The sequence below is a fragment of the Salmo trutta genome, chromosome 24 (genome assembly GCF_901001165.1).
Source record: "Salmo trutta chromosome 24, fSalTru1.1, whole genome shotgun sequence".
NCBI lineage: Eukaryota > Metazoa > Chordata > Actinopteri > Salmoniformes > Salmonidae > Salmo > Salmo trutta.
In genome coordinates, this window is record NC_042980.1 from 28,217,046 (window position 1) to 28,239,369 (window position 22,324).

The 22,324-nt window shown below is 43.9% G+C and overlaps 1 pseudogene; it reads right to left on the reverse strand.

The window, feature by feature from the left end:
• The window catches only part of LOC115161033 (leucine-rich repeat and calponin homology domain-containing protein 1-like), a 103,460-nt pseudogene extending 81,224 nt beyond the window's left edge, over positions 1-22,236 (reverse strand).
• Between the last annotated feature and the right edge of the window lie 88 nt (positions 22,237-22,324).

A 22,324-nucleotide genomic window follows, 5' to 3' on the forward strand; every position in this document is an offset into this window, starting at 1 on the left:
AAGGGTGTGCGAGCAAGGAGGCCTACACACCTGACTCAGTTATACCATCTCTGTCAGGAGGAATGGGCCAAAATTCACCCAACTTATTGTGAGAAGCTTGTGGAAGGCTACCAGAAACGTTTGACCCAAGTTAAACAATTTAAAGGCAATGCTACCAAAGTGTATGTACATTTCTGACCCACTGGTAATGTGATTAAAGAAATAAAAGCTGAAATCATTCTCTATTATTATTCTGACATTTCACATTCTTAAAATATATTGGTGATCCTAACTGACCTAAGACAGGGAATTTTTACTAGGATTAAACGTCAGGAATTGTGAAAAACGGAGTTGAAATGTATTTGGCTAAGGTGTATGTCAACTTCCGACTTCAACTGTATAACTAGGGTTGCAAAGGGTCGGAAATTTTCCATGGGAAGTTACGCCCGGGAATTTGGGGAATTTTGCTTAAATTCATCAAAAAAAAGTGAGCTTATAACAGTGAACCTTTTTTGTGGGATACACATAAAGCAATTTTAGGTCTTGTGGCATAGTTTAACCAAAATATCCCCAATTCAATGGAATTGCAACCCTCTGCATGCACAGTGCACTCTTCCATCACATGTGCAGCTGATTCTCAAGCTCTTGCACACTAATGAGATGCTATTGAACCCACACTACTACACTGTCTGAGCCAAGGACTACATGCTTTCTGGTAAGTTTTGATTACAATACTGGGGGGGGGGGTGAATATATTTTATATTGATTGTTGTTGTTAACTAGTAAATAGTAGCATACAGCAAAGTGTGTTTAAATCATTTCTAACTTGTTAACAATTTCTGCTAGTTAGTTTTTGCTACCATGTGGGTTTTAGATTGCTTGAGCCTGCTAACTGAGGAGTGTTAATTCACCTGTTTGCATACATTTTTAATTTTTATCTTATCTTACAACTCCTTTGAAAGATTAATGTTTTATCTAACTGCTCAACTATTGCTTTGTCCATGGAATTGCATTTGGGTGTTTTTTACTCATTTTTTTCTAATCTTTACAGGAAAATACCACACATCTGATGTGGAGACATTTTACTACAGCTAATGTAGAAGGAAAAGCTGTGTACATTTGCAAATACTGTGCCAAATCATATGTGAAGAATGCAACAAAGATGCAGAATCATCTGGCCAAGTGCATAAAGTTCCCTCAGCACTCACGACAAGCAACCTCTGACAAAAGTCCCTCTACTTCTATTTGAGGTGAAAATGATGTATCAGACACCTTATCAAAAGCAATAGCTCATGGTCCTCCTGGAATCAGAAGTTTTTTTGACTCAATGGAGGAATGTAGTCAGAGAAATGCTGATGAATGTCTTGCTCGAGCTGTGTATGCAACTGGTTTACCTCTGATGCTCACAGGCAATGTGTATTGGAAGAGATTTCTGAATGTTCTTCGCCCAGCATACACCCCTCCAACCAGACATGCTTTATTTACTAATTTGCTGGATGCAGATTTCAACAGAGGTCAAGTGAAGGTCAAGCAAATCATAGAGGAAGCAGACTGTATTGCAATCATCTCTGATGGGTGGTCGAATGTTCGTTGTCATCATGTTTGACAGTCTCCTGGAGGGGAAGGAGTCTCTCCAAGAAATGGCCATAACACAGTCTGCCGATATGGACAGCCTCATCAAGAGGATCATCCTGGATGATGTATTTTTGGGAGAGAGTGGTAACTCTATAACCTATAGCAGTAGCCATTGCACAGATTGAAGGAGACAATGCCATTCTGTCTGATGTTCAGACTCTGCTTGCAGATGTAGGAGAAGAAATCCATACTGCCCTGCCCACTTCACTGTTGCTCCAAGCAGAGGAAACTGCAGTTCTGAAATGAATCAAAAAGCATGAAGACTTCTGCCTGAAGCCCATACATGCCGCAGCGTACATGTTGAACCCCAAGTATGCTGGCAAGAGCATCCTGTCTGGTGCAGAGCTCAACAAGGCCTATGATGTCATCACTACCATATCTTGCCACCTTGGCCTGGATGAGGGCAAGGTTCTTGGCAGTCTGGCAAAGTACACTTCCAAGCAAGGGCTTTGGGATGGAGATGCAATATGGCAGTCGTGCCAACATATCTCATCAGCCACCTGGTGGAAGGGACTTTGTGGATCTGAGGCTCTTTCCCCGGTTGCCTCCATCCTCCTCCAAATCCCACCAACATCAGCTGCCTCAGAGTGCAACTGGTCCTTGTTTGGGAACACACACACACCAAAACACGCAACAGGCTGACCAATACAAGGGTTGAAAAATTGGTGGCCATCTGGGCAAATTTGAGGCTTTTTGAGCCTGTCAACGAGCCATCCTCAACAAGGTTGGAAAGTGACAGTAAAGAGGAGTACTCAGAGTCTGATTTTCAAGAGGTGGACATTGAGGAGGTCCAGGGAGAAGACATGGAAGCCTGAGAGGAAGACAACCAAAGCTTTAGTTTCTAGACTATTATGTTGAAAACGTTTTTGGAAGATGTGATTGATCATTCAATATTCCCTTTCTTTTGTTGTTCAGTGAAATCATCCCATGTGAAGAGTCAACTAATTTAATTAACGTTAAATTTGTAACAAAAAAAATGGTTTTATTTCTATTGGAAGGATTTAATCATTTGCAATTATGTCTACTTATGACAAGGTAAAAGGTTAATGTTTCTGTCTCCATATGATATGGTAAATATATCCAATGGGGGGAAATAAACTACATTTAAATGGTATTAATATTAATTCCCATATATTCCCGTTAATTCCAATACTTTCCCATGGAAAGTTTCCACCTCCGAATATTCCCCAAAATGTGCAACCCTAGCTGTAACCCATAGCGGATGACCAGAGTCGTACTTCCACAAGAATTCTGAATGACCTGATTGCCAGCCACTGTCCATCTGCTGCCTCTCTTCTAAAAACAGTATACTGTAGCTCTCTCCCTCACACAATCACTCCCTCTGTACCACTACAATAGCAGCACACTAGGAGATGGCCATGTTATGTAACAGAGCAATGTTAAACACCCACAAACACGCTCTCTCGTACTGTTGGGCATTTCACTCCACAACACAGATCACATTAACATTGTTACAGTATGTGACAACCTCAGTCTTCAGCTCACCTCAAAGCTCCTATAGATAAGAGCTGAACACTAACTTGAGATATCAATGTGGAACTCAGACTTTCACGTCAATCCTACATTGACATAAATAAGAGATTTGTATGACAATGTAAATTCCGTGCAGATTTTGACTGAATAGTAAACACAGCTTGGACTATGGTGGCGCTGACCCGTCTAAACACACATCACACGTGGTGCTCTATTAAGTCATCCACTCATAGTGTCCTGGTGCTTCTATCCCAGTTTAGTAAACTAGGGCAGAAACCAGAAATAACATGTGACTCCAGTCTCTTCATCAGAGACAATCACGTAGGCCAGCTCCCTAAAGGTAGGGTAGTTCAGGCCACCCAGCCTCACAGCTGATTCACTACAGACCAGGATGGTGTGTACCTGGACTACAGTATCTGGGTCAGCCTCACAGCTGATTTACTACAGACCAGGATAGTGTGTATCTGGACTACAGTATCTGGGTCAGCCTCACAGCTGATTTACTGCAGACCAGTAGGGTGTGTACCTGGACTACAGTATCTGGGTCAGCCTCACAGCTGATTTACTGCAGACCAGGAGGTTGTGTATCTGGGCTACAGTATCTGGGTCAGCCTCACAGCTGATTTACTACAGACCAGGATGGTGTGTATCTGGGCTACAGTATCTGGGTCAGGCTCACATACACACGAATCTGGGCTTAGCTGTTTTTACCCAAACATAGATTCCTATTGGGTTCTAAAGTTACTGCAATGTTATTAATACGTGTGTGTGTCAGGTAGGGTGCAGAGTAGGGGTCTACCGATTAATTAGGGTCAATTTCAAGTTTTCATAACAATCGGTAATCAGCATTTTTGGACGCCGATTACATTGCAATCCATGAGGAAACTGCGTGGCAGGCTGACCACCTGTTACGCGAGTGCAGCGTTAAAAGGACCTTGTGGCTGCAAGGAGCCAAGGTAAGTTGCTAGCTAGCGTTTAACTAATCTTATAAAAAAACAATCAGTCTTCACATAATCACTAGTTAACTACACATGGTTGATGATATTACTAGGTTAAATAGCTTGTCCTGTGTTGCATATAATCATATCAGTGCCTGTTAATTTATCATCGAATCACAGCCTACTTCAACTTCGCCAAACGGGTGATGATTTAACAAAAGCGCATTCACGAAAAAAGCACATTCGCTGCACAAATGTACCTAACCATCAACATCAATGCCTTTCTTAAAATCAATACACAGAAGTATATACAGTATTTCACAAAAGCGAGTACACCCCTCACATTTTTGTAAATATTTGAGTATATCTTTTCATGTGACAACACTGAATTAATGACACTTTGCTACAATGTAAAGTAGTGAGTGTACAGCTTGTATAAGTGTACATTTGCTGTCCCCTCAAAATAACACAACACACAGCCATTAATGTCTAAACCGCTGGCAACAAAAGTGAGTACACCTGCTCTTCACAGATGAAAGCAGGTTCACACTGAGCACGTGACAGACGTGACAGAGTCTGGAGACACCGTGGAGAACGTTCTGCTGCCTGCAACATCCTCCAGCATGACCGGTTTGGTGGTGGGTCAGTCAGTGGGGTGGCATTTCTTTGGGGGGCCGCACAGCCCTCCATGTGCTCGCCAGAGGTAGCCTGACTGCCATTAGGTACCGAGATGAGATCCTCAGACCCCTTGTGAGACCATATGCTGGTGCGGTTGGCCCTGGATTCTTCCTAATGCAAGACAATGCTAGACCTCATGTGGCTGGAGTGTGTCAGCAGTTCCTGCAAGAGGAAGGCATTGATGCTATGGACTGGCCCGCCCGTTCCCCAGACCTGAATCCAATTGAGCACATCTGGGACATCATGTCTCGCTCCATCCACCAACGCCACGTTGCACCACAGACTGTCCAGGAGTTGGCGGATGCTTTAGTCCAGGTCTGGGAGGGGATCCCTCAGGAGACCATCCGCCACCTCATCAGGAGCATGCCCAGGCGTTGTAGGGAGGTCATACAGGCACGTGGAGGCCACACACACTACTGAGCCTCATTTTGACTTGTTTTAAGGACATTACATCAAAGTTGGATCAGCCTGTAGTGTGGTTTTCCACTTTAATTTTGAGTGTGACTCCAAATCCAGACCTCCATGGGTTGATAAATTGGATTTCCATTGATTATTTTTGTGTGATTTTGTTGTCAGCACATTCAACTATGTAAAGAAAAAAGTATTTAATAAGATTATTTCTTTCATTCAGATCTAGGATGTGTTGTTTAAGTGTTCCCTTAATTTTTTGGAGCAGTATATTATATTAAGTTAAAATAAAAGGGTTCATTGAGTATTGTTGCAATAGTCATTATTACAAAGATATATATATTTGTAAACATTTTTTTTTTTAATTTAAAAATTTGTTTTAAAAAAAAAATAATAATAAAATTTAAAAAAAAAAATAAAAAAAAAAAAAAAATCGGCCAATTAATATGTATCAGCTTTTTTTGGTCCCCCAATAAATCAGTATCGGTGTTGAAAAATCATAAATCGGTCGACCTCTAGTGCAGAGCTGATGTGACATTCCAGGATAGTAATACCAGCAGGATAGACGTAAAGAATGTAGTGAGGAGAGCCTCCCATTGTGTGTGTGTGCGTGCGTGCGAGATACAGAGCTGTTGTTGTGTCTCTCTTTGTATACTGGACCTTAAAGCTGTGATTGCATGAGTTTGTCCTCATCCGTCTGTAGACCTTTTCCATATAACATAGAAACTAAAATCACACCCACAGCAAACAGCACAGCCGAAGTAGAATTCAATGTTTTAAATGATGTTTTAGTCTGTAGCTGAAGTACCCATCAAATGAATGCCCAGGCTTACTGCCCTCCTCTCTGCCTATCTATTCCATGCAGTTACTGATGCTGTCGAGTGATGAGGTCACCACATTTGGGCCCCAGCTGAGGCTGCTGCTACCTTAGCCACATGACAGCCTCAGAGCAGCAGGGAAAACACCCATCACACATTTTCACCTGGCTCCAACACACACACACACACACACACACACACACACACACACACACACACACACACACACACACACACACACACACAGCTTCTCTCTTACTGCTCTGCTCTCTACTGGTCAGTACTGGTCTGGTACACAGTGTTGCTGTCTGTGTGACGTTTTGTATCTGAGGGCTGTGAGGCTGAGGCAGGTCTGTACTGTAACAGAGGCAGGAAGCCATCCTAGTCCCTCCCCGCCTGGCTCATTGTTTGGAAGGGCAGCAGCTAAGACCATTTCCTGGCTGGGAAATGCTGAGGCACTGCATACCCCCCCGTACACCGAACCTTATATCACACCATCCTACCATCCTCCCTGCCCCTACTGCAATGTCGGCCATCCTTGCTACCCCGACTCAAGAGAACAAGTGAATCTGAGAACACTGGGAGACAGTACTGTCACTGACCCTTTAGAAGGGGATTTCTGGTGACACCTCACACCAATACAGCAGGGGTGTTAATGACACACAGAAACCCCCTAGAGAGAGATACACATCAGGAATCGTGTAGAAACTCCAGTTCCTGTCATCTTTATGAGTGCACCACTTCCCCAGAACCGATACCATTTAACTAGACTGTGTTTACCAGGCTAAAATAACTATTTTATACAGGTCCTATCTGCTGTACACATTTTAATTTATTTAACCCTTATTTTACCAGGTAAGTTGACCGAGAACACATTGTCATTTACAGCAATGACTTGGGGAACAGTTACAGGGGAGAGGAGAGGGGGTGAATGAGCCAATTATAAATTGGGGATGATTAGGTGACCGTGATGGTATGAGGGTTAAAATGGGAATTTAGCCAGGACACCAGGGTTAACACCCCTACTCTTACGATAAGTGCCATGGGCTCTTTAGTGACCACAGAGAGTCAGGACACCGGTTTAAAGTCCCATCCGAAAGATGGCACCCTACACAGGGCAATGTCCCCAATTACTGCCCTGGGGAATTGGGGACATTTATTTTTGGAACAGAGGAAAGAGTGCTTCCTACTGGCCCTCCAACACCACTTCCAGCAGCATCTGGTCTCCCATCCAGGGACTGACCAGGACCAACCCTGCTTAGCTTCAGAAGCAAGCCAGCAGTGGGATGCAGGGTGGTATGCTGCTACCATCATGCCTCCACAGAGCAGAGCTTTGAACCCAGCCTGTGGAGCGTGAAACAAACACAGACGCTTATATCCGCCAGACAAGAACCTCTCCCTCTCTTAGCAACCAAACATGCCTGAAGACTTCTATTAGAACAGCTCTGACCAACAACCAATGTTACCAGTGTTGTTATGGTGTTGCAGCATGGTTTTGGGTCATCTGCTGGCTTGAGACAATATCCAGGATGACCAAAATAACTTGTGGTTTCCTAGAATCAATGATATTTAGCAAGGCCATTCAAATACCCCACGCACATTTACGAACCCTCACCATAACAGAGTTCTATAAAAGCAACAAACATGTTATTGAGCCTCCAAAAAGCCCTAAACGTTATTCCAACATTCATAGTGCTAAATGGACCGTAGATAGTATTTGGCACTTGCTCAAGGCTGTGGGTGGGTGTATGATGTGAAGACATAAGCTCCTTTAAAAATAAAAAATGTCATCCTCCAAAATGTAAGCCCTTTTCATCCACCCCCACATACTAGAACCTCACCACCCCTTCCCCAACATAACCCAAATTCTGCCCCTGGCATCATAATTGCACCCCTCCTCCCCCACTGAAGAACCCACCCACCCACCCTATGAGTGTGTTCTGCAGGGCACCATGCCATCCTGTCACACTGTGTCTGTGTGAAGGGGAGGTGAAGAGGCAGAGGGGGGCACATCCCCCTACAGCACATCCCCCTACAGCACATCCCCCTACAGCACATCCACCTACAGCACATCCCAGCCAGCGGCAGATAGCAGGGAATGTTTATTTCACTTTTGTATATTATCGACTTCACTTGCTTTGGCAATGTTAACATATGTTTCCCAAGCCAATAAAGCCCAGTGAATAGTATAGATAGAGAGAGCAGGGCACTGATACAGAGGCAGGGGAGAGACTGATAAGACACGGGTCAGTGCTTGTAGGAGTGGGGAGGATGGAGGAGTGTGTAGTGGCGTGGTGTGTTTGTGAGGGTATTGTGTGTGTGTTTGTGAGGGTATTGTGTGTGTGTGTGTTTGTGAGGGTATTGTGTGTGTGTAAAATACAGTGTCGAGGGTTGCCAGCGAAACATCACAGCCAGAGGCAATTAACCCTGTAATGGAGTTAATACCATCTGCCTGCCCTCGTCTATTCCGCTATACCTCTAGAGTTTACACATTTCTCTGGAGAGTTCATTAAAAAACACCCAAATGTACCAACTACAAAAAAACACATTATTACCATCTTCAGCCCCCCCCCCCCCCCACACACACACACACTTAAACCCAGTCAGTCAGACACACAGACAACATCAAAGTGTGTCTGTAGAGCTATAGGTCTGATGGTACCAGTACAGTGTTACCAGGGACTGACATGTCAAAGGCGGAGGGAGGGATTACAACCAGCCCATATAATCCCTAGTCCTAATCCCTGATTGTCTGCCACTCACTGGGTCACAGCAAATGGCTTCTAGAGCAGCGTGTGTATTCCGTGCTCCATGGTGACGCTCCAGATTTAAAAAAATATATATATATATAATATTTTTTTAAACACACCCCCCCCACACACTGAGGTAATGAACTTGATTAAAACACTAACAGAAGATTGAGGATCTATACAGCTGTACCAACAAAGCAAGAGAAAGGGTAGAGGCATCTAAATTCCATTATTTAGATTCAATTAACTTTACTGACCTAATAAATCAGTAGTGATAATTCAGTAATAAATTGCCAAAGCAACATAGTCTATCATTGCCATCCATTCCACTACTACTGCATCTGTCCACATTCCATAGGTTAGGCCCTGTGGAGTTTCTGCCCTGCATCTCACCACAGTAAACCTTTATTTCACTAGTTATACTGTAGTGCAGGTGTAGGCTACTAGATTCAGCCTGAGTTTTTTTTCACTGCAAATTGACCACAACAAAAAAAATGTATTTGAAAATAATAATTTCATACCTTGATTTCATTGAGACACAATCACATCTTTTTTATATGTGGGAACACTTGGAAACAGATGTCCTAAATAAAACTCAGTTTTAGCTGAATTACTGGTGATTTTACACTCTTTTCTTTTCTGAAAACTTTGGGGGCCAAATACATTTTTATAAAATCACTCACTGACAGTTTTGGCCCGTGGGCCACCTGTTGCCGACCCCTGCTATACTGAAACCCAATCTTGTGCTGTTCCAGCCCGTCTCTGGCCTGGTCTCTGGCCTGGTCTCTGGCCTGGTCTCTGGGGCATCACCTCCTCTGAACAGGGCCAGTAACAGCACCATTAACAATGCATTAGCTCATTATTCTCCTATCCCCAGACTATACTCCACCATAGCACCCGCCGCAACCTGTTTATCCCATCACCACGGTTACCGTCACGGTGTCTAGCCCACAGTGTCCTGTCTAAGATCTAGACCTGGTGATATAGGGATGTGTGTGTGAGTGAGTGAGCGATACTAAGGCTACAGGATAAACAATTAACTTTTGAAGCTAGTTTACTAGCTTGAGGCGATGAGGTCTGTCTAAGACTCATATTATCCCCCCATGCTAAAACTTAACGTGTGTGTAAGGGAGATATAATTGGAGAGAGAAAAGGAGCGCTAGACACTAGTGAGATAGGCAGTAAATGTGTGTGTGAGAGATACAGGAAGAGAGAGGGGGATAGTAGATGTGCGAGTGTGTTTTTAACTCAGCTGTGGTTTATGACAGTTCTCAGGTGTGGTCCGTACACAGAAGAGACAAACTCTACCCTCCAACACCCTAACACCCTATCCCTGGTTGCATTCCTGAGAATTCACAGCTTCCTGTAGGAGAGAGACATATGTGTGTGCACATCTGACAGGACATCCCAGGGAGGGGACAGAGACATTAAAGCAGGTGTCTGTGTTTACAGGGCATCAGAGTGTATCCTGGCAGCCAGCCCAGTGGTGAAGGAAGAGTGCTGGGGCTGGAGCGGAGGGTCGTAATACAGGATCACACACACACACACACACACACACACACACACACACACACACACACACAGCACTGGGGAGGAGGCTCTTTAGGAACCAGGCTAAGGGCTGGCACACATCGCACCGAATGTGGATTTGCGTTCGTTGGTGTGCCGATCGTTCAGCGTGTGGTGTCTAAAGTAGCAACTGCTGTAGACGTCTGACTGCCTAGACTTTTCATGCGATTCTACATGTAATCATTGTGCACTCGGTTCGCAAATTTCATCGAGGTGCTAAGTGCTCTCAGCCAGCAAACGCTATTGGTGTGTCTGAGCCCTAACACATCACAACACACAGAGAAAGAGAGAGAGTCAGGCTGTAGCTCCAGAATGGGAGTGAACGGCGTGAAACAATGGCAGAAATGCCCTTTGTCATGGGAGGCTGTTTCCTTTTCTGACATATTCCTCAGAACAAGCCAATAAAATCTCTAGAACTGACTTTTACGATCAAACATAAATAACCACAGAGAACAATACTACAATCAGATACATAACGTCACCACAACATTCAGAGAACATTCGCCACCAGTTGAAGTGGACGCCTTTCTTACATTTCAGCTTGGTTCCCATTTCCTCAAAAACCTCCCCTGGGAATCATTATGAAATCAATCAGGCTATTTCTGGAGACAACCAAAAAAGGTCTCGCTCTAGTCTGGGTGAGTTGAGCTCTGAGGTCAGGAAGGCAGAATGGTAATGTTGCCCTCCTCCTCTTTCTAATCCTACCAGCAATCTGATTAGACCCACAGGACCTTGTAAGGCGAAACACCTTTAGGACCATCATAACATCAAAGAGTAAAACAGAGCTTCATCTTTGTACATAATACTCAGTTAAAAACAAAAATGATGGCGACCACTAATTTGAGATGAACTATATTTTTAATCCAAATATAGTTCCCTCCGTCATCCTAGTGCTAATTCCCAGTGGTGATATACCCAGCTGATATCTATAAACAACAGAGTGGCCAAACCGACCACTATGAGGAGGATAGTACACTACTATTCCACTGTTCTCTCAATAGAACTGTCATCGTTTGTGTGGCACAGGGCTTGTCTCTGTGTTAACTGTGAGTGATGTCTATAGTGAGCGGACACAGTAGTAGGAGTGTGTGGCACAGGGCTTGTCTCTGTGTTAACTGTGAGTGATGTCTATAGTGAGCGGACACAGTAGTAGGAGTGTGTGCGCGTCAGGTAGGGTGCAGAGCAGATGAAAGTCAGAAGTGACATTCCAGGATATTAATAACAGCAGGTGTGTGTGTGTGTGTGTGTGTGTAACTGGGAGTAATGTTATCAGTGTGTAAACCCAGTCAGACAGTAGTAGGGTAATTATCACTGCTAGTAATATCTAGCGATCCCCTGGCCACCTTGCTGTGTCAGCCGACCTGGGCCACGGCTTAATCTCAGTCACTGAGCTCCACTGACAGGGAAATAGGGGCAGTGGGGAGGGGGTTAAAATGGCACCAACATTTACGTCATTTAGCAGACGCTCTTATCCAGAGTGACTTACAGTAGTGAATGGATACATTTCATTTTCATGCTTTTTTTTTGTACTGGCCCCCCGTGGGAATCGAACCCACAACCCTGGCGTTGCACACACCATGCTGGCATTACAAACACCATGCTCTACCAACTGAGCCACAGGGGGCAAACATCAGATTCAGGCCACATACAGTGTCAGTCTGCACATAGGTCCTAACATGTAGAAGTAAGCTTTTGGTTTTAGGCAGATGAGCAAATATGAAACTGTATTTGGGATTTTCCTTAGCCGAGTAAGAATGTGTGTGTGAGAGAACGTGTGTATACTTTTGATAACCGTCTCACTGCAAAAGCAGAAGTGGCACAGACAGTGCTATCCTGTAGTGACAAATCAAATCAAAAGTTTGTCACGTACGCCGAATACAACAGCTTACAGTGAAATGCTTACTTACAGGCTCTAACCAATAGTGCAAAAAATGTATTTGGTGAACAATAGGTAAGTAACGAAATAAAAACAACAGTAAAAAAAGACAGTGAAAAACAATATACAGTAGCGAGGCTATAAAAGTAGCGAGGCTACATACAGACACTATTTAGTCAGGCTGATTTGAGGTAGTATGTAGATATGGTTAAAGTGACTGCATATATGATGAACGGAGAGCAGCGGTAGCGTAAAGAGGGGGTTGGCGGGTGGTGGGACACAATGCAGATAGCCCGGTTAGCCAATGTGCGGGAGCACTGGTTGGTCGGGCCAATTGAGGTAGTATGTACATGAATGTATAGTTAAAGTGAATGTGCATATATGATACACAGAGAGTAGCAGCAGTGTAAAAGAGGGGTTGGGAGGGGCACCCAATGCAAATAGTCCGAGTAGCCATTTGATTACCTGTTCAGGAGTCTTATGGCTTGGGGGTAAAAACTGTTGAGAAGCATTTTTGTCCTATAATTGGCACTCCGGTTCCGCTTGCCGTGCGGTAGTAGAGAGAACAGTCTATGACTGGGGTCTTTCACAATTTTTAGGGCCTTCCTCTGACACCGCCTGGTGTAGAGGTCCTGGATGGCAGGCAGCTTAGCCCAAGTGATGTACTGGGCCGTACGCACTACACTCTGTAGTGCCTTGCGGTCGGAGGCCGAGCAATTGACATACCAGGCAGTGATGCAACCAGTCAGGATGCTCTCGATGTTGCAGCTGTAGAACCATTTGAGGATCTCAGGACCCATGCCAAATCTTTTGTGTTTCCTGAGGGGGAAAATGTTTTGTTGTGCCCTCTTCACAACTGTCTTGGTGTGTTTGGACCATGATAGTTCATTGGTGATGTGGACACCAAGGAACTTGAATCTCTCAACCTGCACCACTACAGCCCCGTCGATGAGAATGGGGGCGTACTTAGCCCTCCTTTTCCTGTAGTCCACAATCACCTCCTTAGTCTTGGTTACGTTGAGCGATAGGTTGTTATTCTGGCATCACCCGGCCAGCTCTCTGACCTCCTCCCTATAGGCTGTCTCGTCGTTGATCAGGCCTACCACTGTTGTGTCGTCTGCAAACTTAATGATGGTGTTGGAGTCGTGCCTGGCCGTGCAGTCGTGTGTGAACAGGGAGTACAGGAGGGGACTGAGCACGCACCCCTGGGGGGCTCCAGTGTTGAGAGTCAGCGTGGCAGATGTGTTACTACCTACCCTCACCACCTGGGGCAGCCCGTCAGGAAGTCCAGGATCCAGTTGCAGAGGGAGGTGTTTAGTCCCAGGATCCTTAGCTTAGTGATGAGCTTCGAGGGTAGTATGGTGTTGAACGCTGAGCTGTAGTCAATGAATAGCATTCTCGCATAAGTGTTCCTTTTGTCCAGGTGGGAAAGGGCAGTGTGGAGTGCAATAGAGATTGCATCATCTGTGGATATGTTTGGGCGGTATGCAAATTGGAGTGGGTCTAGGGTTTCGGGGATAATGGTGTTGATGTGAGCCATTACCAGCCTTTCAAAGCATTTCATGGCTACGGACGTGAGTGCTACGGGTCTGTAGTCATTTAGGCAGGTTGCCTTTGTGTTCTTTGGCACAGGGACTATGGTGGTCTGCTTGAAACATGTTGGTATTACAGACTCAGACATGTTGAAAATGTCAGTGAAGACACCTACCAGTTGGTCAGCACATGCCCGGAGCACACGTCCTGGTAATCCATCTGGCCCCGCAGCCTTGTGTATGTTGATCTGTTTAAATGTCTTACTCACATCGGCTACGGAGAGTGTGATCACACAGTCGTCCGGAACAGCTGACGATCTCATGCATGCTTCAGTGTTGCTTGCCTCGAAGCGAGCATAGAAGTGATTTACCTCGTCTGGTAGGCTCGTGTCACTGGCCAGCTCGCGGCTGTGCTTCCCTTTGTAGTCTGTAATAGTTTGCAAGCCCTGCCACATAAGACGAGCATCGGAGCCGGTGTAGTATGATTCAATCTTAGCCCTATATTGACGCTTTGCCTGTTTGATGGTTCGTCGCAGGGCATAGCTAGATTTCTTGTAAGCTTCCGGGTTAGAGTTCTGCACCTTGAAAGCGTCAGCTCTGCCCTTTAGCTCAGTGCGAATGTTGCCTGTAATCCATGGCTTCTGGTTGGGGTATGTACTAGAGGTCGACCGATTAATCGGAATGGCCGATTAATTAGGGCCGATTTCAAGTGTTCATAACAATCGGTAATCGGTAGTTTTGGCCACCGATTTGCCGATTATTATTTTTAGTATTTTTTTTTATTACACCTTTATTTAACTAGGCAAGTCAGATTAAGAACACATTCTTATTCTCAATGACGGCCTAGGAACGGGGGTTAACTGCCTTATTCAGGGGGGATTCGGGGATTCGTTTTTGCAACCTTCTGGTTACTAGTCCAACGCTCTAACCACCTGCCTTACATTGCATTCCACGAGGAGCCTGCATGGCAGGCTGACTACCTGTTACGCGAGGGCAGCGAGAAGCCAAGGTAAGTTGATCGTTTTTTATAAGGTAAGTTTAATGCTAGCTATCAATCTTAACATAATCACTAGTTAACTACACATGGTTGATGATATTACTAATTTATCTAACGTGTCCTGCGTTGCATATAATCGATGCGGTACCTGTTAATTTCTCATCGAATCACAGCCTACTTCGACAAACGGGTGATGATTTAACAAGCCAATTTGCGAAAAAAGCACTGTCGTTGCACCAATGTACCTAACAATAAACATCAATGCCGTTCTTTAAAATCAATACACAAGTATATATTTTTAAACCTGCATATTTAGTTAATATTGCCTGCTAACATGAAATTGTGTCACTGCTCTTGCGTTCATTGCCTGGCTCGTTGCGAACTAATTTGCCAGAATTTTACATAATTATGACATACCATTGAAGGTTGTGTAATGTAACAGGAATATTTAGACTTAGGGATGCCACCCGTTAGATAAAATACGGAACGGTTCCGTATTTCACTGAAAGAAAAAAACGTTTTGTTTTCGAGATGATAGTTTCCGGATTCTACCATATTAATGACCTAAGGCTCGTATTTCTGTGTGTTTATTATATTATAATTAAGTCTGATTTGATAGAGCAGTCTGACTGAGCGGTGGTAGGCACCAGCAGGCTCGTAAGCATTCATTCAAACAGCACTTTCGTGCGTTTTGCCAGCAGCTCTTCGCAATGCATTGCGCTGTTTATGACTTCAAGCCTGTCAACTCCCAAGATTAGGCTGGTGTAACCGATGTGAAATGGCTAGCTAGTTAGCGGGTGCGCGCTAATAGCGTTTCAAACGTCACTCGCTCTGAGACTTGGAGTAGTTGTTCCCTTTGCTCTGCATGGGTAACGCTGCTTCGAGGGTGGCTGTTGTCGATGTGTTCCTGGTTCGAGCGAGGAGAGGGACGGAAGCTATACTGTTACACTGGCAATTCTAAAGTGCTTATAAGAACATCCAATAGTCAAAGGTATATGAAATACAAATCGTATAGAGAGAAATAGTCCTATAATTCCTATAATAACTACAACCTAAAACTTCTTGCCTGGGAATATTGAAGACTCATGTTAAAAGGAACCACCAGCTTTCATATGTTCCCATGTTCTGAGCAAGGCACTTAAATGTTAGCTTTCTTACATGGCACATATTGCACTTATACTTTCTTCTCCAACACTTTGTTTTTGCATTATTTAAACCAAATTGAACCTGTTTCATTATTTATTTGAGGCTAAATTGATTTTATTTATGTATTATATTAAGTTAAAATAAGTGTTCATTCAGTATTGTTGTAATTGTCATTATTACAAATAAAAAAAATGTCAAAAAAGAATAGAAAAGAAGAAAAAAAATAATAATAATAAAGTATTTTAAATCAGCCGATTAATCGGTATCGGCTTTTTTTGGTCCTTCAATAATCTGTATCGGCGTTGAAAAATCATAATCAGTCGACCTCTAGTATGTACATACAGTCACTGTGGGAACGACGTCCTCGATGTACTTATTGATAAAGCCAGTGACTGATGGGGTGTACTCATCAATGCCATCTGAAGAATCCCGGAACATGTTCCAGTCTGTGATAGCAAAACAGTCCTGTAGTTTAGCATCTGCTTCATCTGACCACTTTTTTATAGACCGAGTCACTGGTGCTTCCTGCTTTAATTTTTGCTTGTAAGCAGGAATCAGGAGGATAGAGTTGTGGTCGGATTTACCAAATGGAGGGCGAGAGAGAGCTTTGTACGTGTCTCTGTGTGTGGAGTACAGGTGATCTAGAATTATTTTCCCTCTGGTTGCACATTTAACATGTTGATAGAGATTTGGTAGAACTGATTTAAGTTTCCCTGAATTAAAGTCTCCGGCCACTAGGAGCGCCGCCTCTGGGTGAATGGTTTCCTGTTTGCTTACTTCCTTATACAGCTGACTGAGTGCGGTCTTAGTGCGGCATCGGTCTGTGGAGGTAAATAAACAGCCACGAAATGTATAGTTGAAAACTCTCTAGGCAAGTACTGTGGCCTGCAATTTATCCCAATATACTCTACTTCAGGCGAGCAAAATCTATCGACTTCCTCAGATTTCGTGCACCAGCTGTTGTTTACAAATATGCACAGACCGCCCCCCCGTCTTACCGGAGTGTGCTGTTCTATCCTGCCTGTGCAGCGTGTATCCCGCAAGCTGAATATCCATGTCATCATTCAGACACGATTCCATGAAACATAGGATATTACAGCTTTTGATGACCCGTTGGGAGGATATTCGTAATCGTACCTCGTCTAATTTATTGTCCAATGATTGCACGTTGGCGAGTAGTATTGACGGTAACGACAGCTTTCCCAGTCGCCTTCGCCGGGTCCTGACCAGGCATCCGGCTCTTTGTTCTCTGTACCTGCGTCGCTTCCTCTTGCAAATAACGGGGATGTCGGCCCTGTTGGGTGTTTGGAGAATTTCCTGTGAGTCTTGCTTGTTGAAGAAAAAAATCTTTGTCTAATCCGAGGTGAGTGATCGCTGTCCTGATATCCAGAAGCTCTTTTTTGCCCTAAGATACGGTGGCAGAAACATTATGTACAAAATAAGTTACAAAAACAGTGGGAAAAAAACACATAATATCACAATTGGTTGGGCGCCCGTAAAACTGCTGCCATTTCTTCCGGCGCCATTTTAAGTGATCTTAGGTACAGTATTACAGCCTATTCATGTTATAATTACAGTTAATGGTGCTATGCCATATGTTATTTCATTAACAGTGGGATAAGGGGGTATTTCAACTGCTGGGGAAATCAACTGCCATCAATGGATTTCTCATGCAGCATAACCAAGCACACTTGGATTTGACCCTTCCTCGATCCCACTCTCCAATCATACACCGTGTAGTGCTTATTTCACACATTCCCTCATCAGTCATCAGTATAGCCTGTCAGGTAGACTAATCCCTTCCTCAGGCTGGGTTATAGTGGTGCTGTGTGCCTGTAAAGACACACTCCCTCTGACAGACTGACAGCCGATGACAGAAGAGTAGCTAAAGGCCTGTTTGTAGCCTCTGGTGCGTGTGTGTGTGTGTGTGTGTACATGTTTAACTATACTTGTGGGGACCAGAAGTCCCCAAAAGAATAGTAAACAAACAAAAATTGGACCAACTGGGGACATTTTGTTAGTCCCCACAAGGTCAAATGCCATTTCTAGGGGGTTTAGGATGAAGTTTAGAATTAGTGTTAGATTTAGGAGCTAGGGTTAGTTTTAGGGTTAAGGTTAGGTTTTGGGGTTAAGGTTAGGGAAAATAGGATTTTGAATGGGACTGAATTATATGTCCCCACAAAGTTAGCTACACAAGAATGCGTGTGTGTTCAGGCCGTTAATGTGACAGTGGAGTAACAGTGACTCGACCTCTGAATGCTCGGCTATGAAAAGCCAATTAACATTTACTCCTGAGGTGCTGACCTGTTGCACCCTCTACAACCACTGTGATTATTATTTGATCCTGCTGGTCATCTCAAATAACATTTTATTGGTCATATACACATGTTTAGCAGATGTTATTGCGGGTGTAGCGAAAGGCTTGTGTTTCTAGCTTCAACAGTGCAGTAATATCTAACAAGTAATATCTAAATTTCACAACAATACATACATTTAAAGTGAAGGAATAGAATTAAGAATATATAAATATTTGGACGAGCAATGTCGGAGCGGCATAGACTAAAATACAGCAGAATAGAATATATACATATGAGATGAGTAATGCAAAATATGTAAACATTAAAGTGACTAGTGTTCCAATTATTAAAGTGACCAGTTATCTCGAGTCTATGTATATAGGGAAGCAGCCTCTAAGGTGCAAGTGATGGCTATTTAACAGTCTGATGGCCTTGAGATAGAAGCTGTTTTTCAGTCTCTCGGTTCCTGCTTTGATGCACCTGTACTGACCTCACCTTCTGGATGGTAGTGGGATGAACAGGCAGTGGCTCAGGTGGTTGTTGTCCTTGATGATCTTTCTGGTCTTCCTGTGACATCGGGTGGTGTAGGTGTCCTGGAGGGCAGGTTGTGCGTTGTGCAGACCGCAAAACCCTCTGGAGTGCCCTGCGGTTGCGGGTGGTGTCGTTGCAGTACCAGGCGGTAATACAGCCCGACAGGATGCTATCAATTGTGCATCTGTTAAAGTTTGTGAGGGTTTTTGGTGACAAGCCAAATTTCTTCAGCTTCCTGAGGTTGAAGAGGCACTGTTGCGCCGTCACCACCACACTGTGTGGGTGGACCATTTCACTTTGTCAGTGATGTGTACAGCAAAGAACTTGAAGCCATCCACCTTCTCCACTGTGCTCCCTCCGCTGTTTCCTGAAGTACATGATCAGCTCCTTTGTTTTGTTGACATTGGGTGAGAGGTTATTTTCCTAGCACCACACTCCCAGGGCCCTCACCTCCTCCCTGTAGGCTGTCTTGTCGTTTTTGCTAATAAGGCCTACTACTGTTGTGTCGTCTGCAAACTTGATGATTGAGTTGGAGGCGTGCATGGCCACGCAGTCATGGGTGAACAGGGAGTACACGATGGGGCTGAGCATGTACCCTTGTGGGGCCCCTGTGTTGAGGTTCAGCGAAGTGGAGGTGTTGTTTCCTACCTTTACCACCTGGGGGCAGCCTGTCAGGAAGTCCAGGACCCAGTTGCACAGGGTGGGGTTCAGAACCAGGGCCCCAAGCTTAATGATGAGTTTGGAGGGAACTATGGTGTTAAAGGCTGAGTTATAGTCAATGAACAGCATTCTTACATAGGTATTCCTCTTGTCCAGATGGGTTAGGGCAGTGTGATGGCATCGTCTGTGGATCTATTGGGCCGGTAAGCAAATTGAAGTGTGTCTAGGGTGTCAGGTAAGATAGAGGTGATATGATCCTTGACTAGTCACTCAAAGCACTTCATGATGACAGAAGTGAGTGCTACGGGGCGATAGTCATTTAATTCAGTTACCTTTTCTTTCTTGGGTACAGGAACAATGGTGGACATCTATGAACGTTTTAACATCTTGAAGAACGATCTGGCCTTAATGGCCATATACTCTTATCTCCACCCGGCACAGCCAGAAGAGGACTGGCCACCCCTCACAGCCAGAAGAGGACTGGCCACCCCTCAGAGCCTGGATCCTCTCTAGGTTTCTGCTTTCCAGGGAGTTTTTCCTAGCCACTGTGTCTCTACATCTACATTGCTTGATGTTTGGAGTTTTAGGCTGGGTTTCTGTATAAGCACTTTGTGACATCAGCTGATGTAAAAAGGGTTTTATAAATACATTTGATTTACATGAGTACAATACGCTCTAATAACTTTTCTGCAACGTTATGCCAATGTTCATGACATTACCTCATGATGACAAGGCAGATGGAATGTTGCCAACTGTAATTTAGTATCAGATTGCGTAAGATGGACTGGAACTCCCCTGCTACTACGTCCAAACGCATGAGACTAATGCAATGATCTATTTTCTACTCCAGGTTATGAGGATGGATTATGGTCGCTCTGTTATAGTTAAATGTAAACTATAAACTAGAGCCAATAAGTTGACTCCTCACTGAAATGGTCAAAGACACAACTAAATACACATGAATCATGTATGATGCTGTGTGCAATCCTAAACACATGCACATAAGGGGTAAACACAAAGACTAGGATTTACTGTCAAACCCATAGACAGCCCTTACATATTAAGCTTGCCTGAAAACCCGACATCGAATTGCATTGAATTCTACGTCAGGCAGAAATGAGCATTTGAATCAGGACAGTTTCCTCTCGGGACCCTCACATGCTTTGGGTGATAGAAATCTGAACGCACTACCAGCGCTTTGAAAAGTTGATGTAATTATACTTTCCTGTGGATATTGTACCACATTACTACCGCCAAAAGGACCAACCACATGAACAACCGGTAAAGTAACTTAAAATATACTTGTATTCAACATTCTGGCATGTAGAGGTCACGAGAGGAAACTTTCCTGATTCAAATGATCATTTCTGCCCGACGTAGAATTCAATGCAATTCAACGTCGGGTTTCCAGGCAATTACTAAGATAACCTACTGACAGATCAATGGATTTAATTGCTGCAGTGTGCAGTCATGCATGGCCCAGCCAATCTATACTGAACAAAAATATAAACAACAAAGTGTTGATCCCATGTTTCATGAGCTGAATTAAAAGATACCAGACATTTTCCATATACATTTTCCCATTCAATTTTCCATTTGTGCACACATTTCTTTATGTCCCTATTAGTGAGCATTTCTCATTTGCCAAGATAATCCATCCACCTGACAGGTGTGACATATCAAGAAGCTGATTAAACAGCATGATCATTACACAGGTGCACCTTGTGCTGTGGACAATAAAGGGCCGTCATGCGGTGGGGTTGTGTATTGGGCTGGCATAGCTACAGACAACGAACATAAAAAGCAATTATCTATGGCAATTTGAATGATCCTTTTTAAAGGATACACAGGTGCATATCTGTATTCCCAGGCATGTGAAATTCATAGATTAGGGCCTAGTTAATTAATTAAAATTGACTGATTTCCTCATATGAACTGTAACTCAGTAAAATCTTTGAAATTCGTGCATGTTGCGTTTCTATTTTTCTTCAGTATAAAATAATGGAGTTAATAACGTGCCTGCTCGTTGTATGACAGCCTACCATAGAAACTTTGTCCATGATAGGCTGTGACACCGAAAAGGGAATAGTATGGTTCTGGGAAATAATATGGCGATTTCCACGACATCTTCCGGACAAAATTCAAAGGAAAAGGCAGCGTGCTGTTCCGTCATTGTTTGACATAAACATACACACTGGGGGCATTTATAGTAGTAGCCTTGTAGGAGCATTATGGCCATGCTATCTATAATGGCCCACATTTCGTTGCCTACGTACAATACTGAACATCTGTCCCAAAGCTGATTCTCCGCATCGAGAAAAGCTTAGTCGTGCGCTAGACACGGCATGTCCATAAAATTCTCCATCATTGTCATGTTAATGTGTCTGGAATTGAAACTTCTTAATTCAAACAAACGCCACACATCAAGTTATCGCTTACACAGAATACAAAAACCCTTCGTCTCCAATAGACTACCCGAATTCCAAAAATCCATGCATTTTGTCGGGACTGCTGGGCGCAGGAGCGGAAGAGATTCAGAAGAATTATACGGCATTGTCTATTCTTACCTGCTTCCACCGTATCTGATAAATCGTAGTTAGACGCTGTCCTGGGATATTCTTTGAGTTTCCTGGCGCTGAGGTTCATAAACCCGGAGTTTGCTCCTTCTTCCAACGCTCTTTCCAAGCCGCGGTTGGGAGGCAGGTTATTGCCACTGATGTTACTTTGTATCGAGGCAGAAGCGAGCTGGGAATGGGGACGAGGGTCTGGTCCCAACGTCGCCATATTAGCCCCTGCTTTATTTAAAATAAATGCTCTGCAATGACTGTATCCAAGCACAAACTATGGGAGAGACTCCAACGGTTTGCAAATTTCCTCTTCGACTGCCTCCGCTCCCACTGCGACTGCGCTATTTACAGTACTACATTGAACTCTAGCCAGACCAACGGCATACTGGTACATTTTGGATTTTGCGACCCCTGCTGACGAAACATAAAACTTCCATAATTTATCTCCA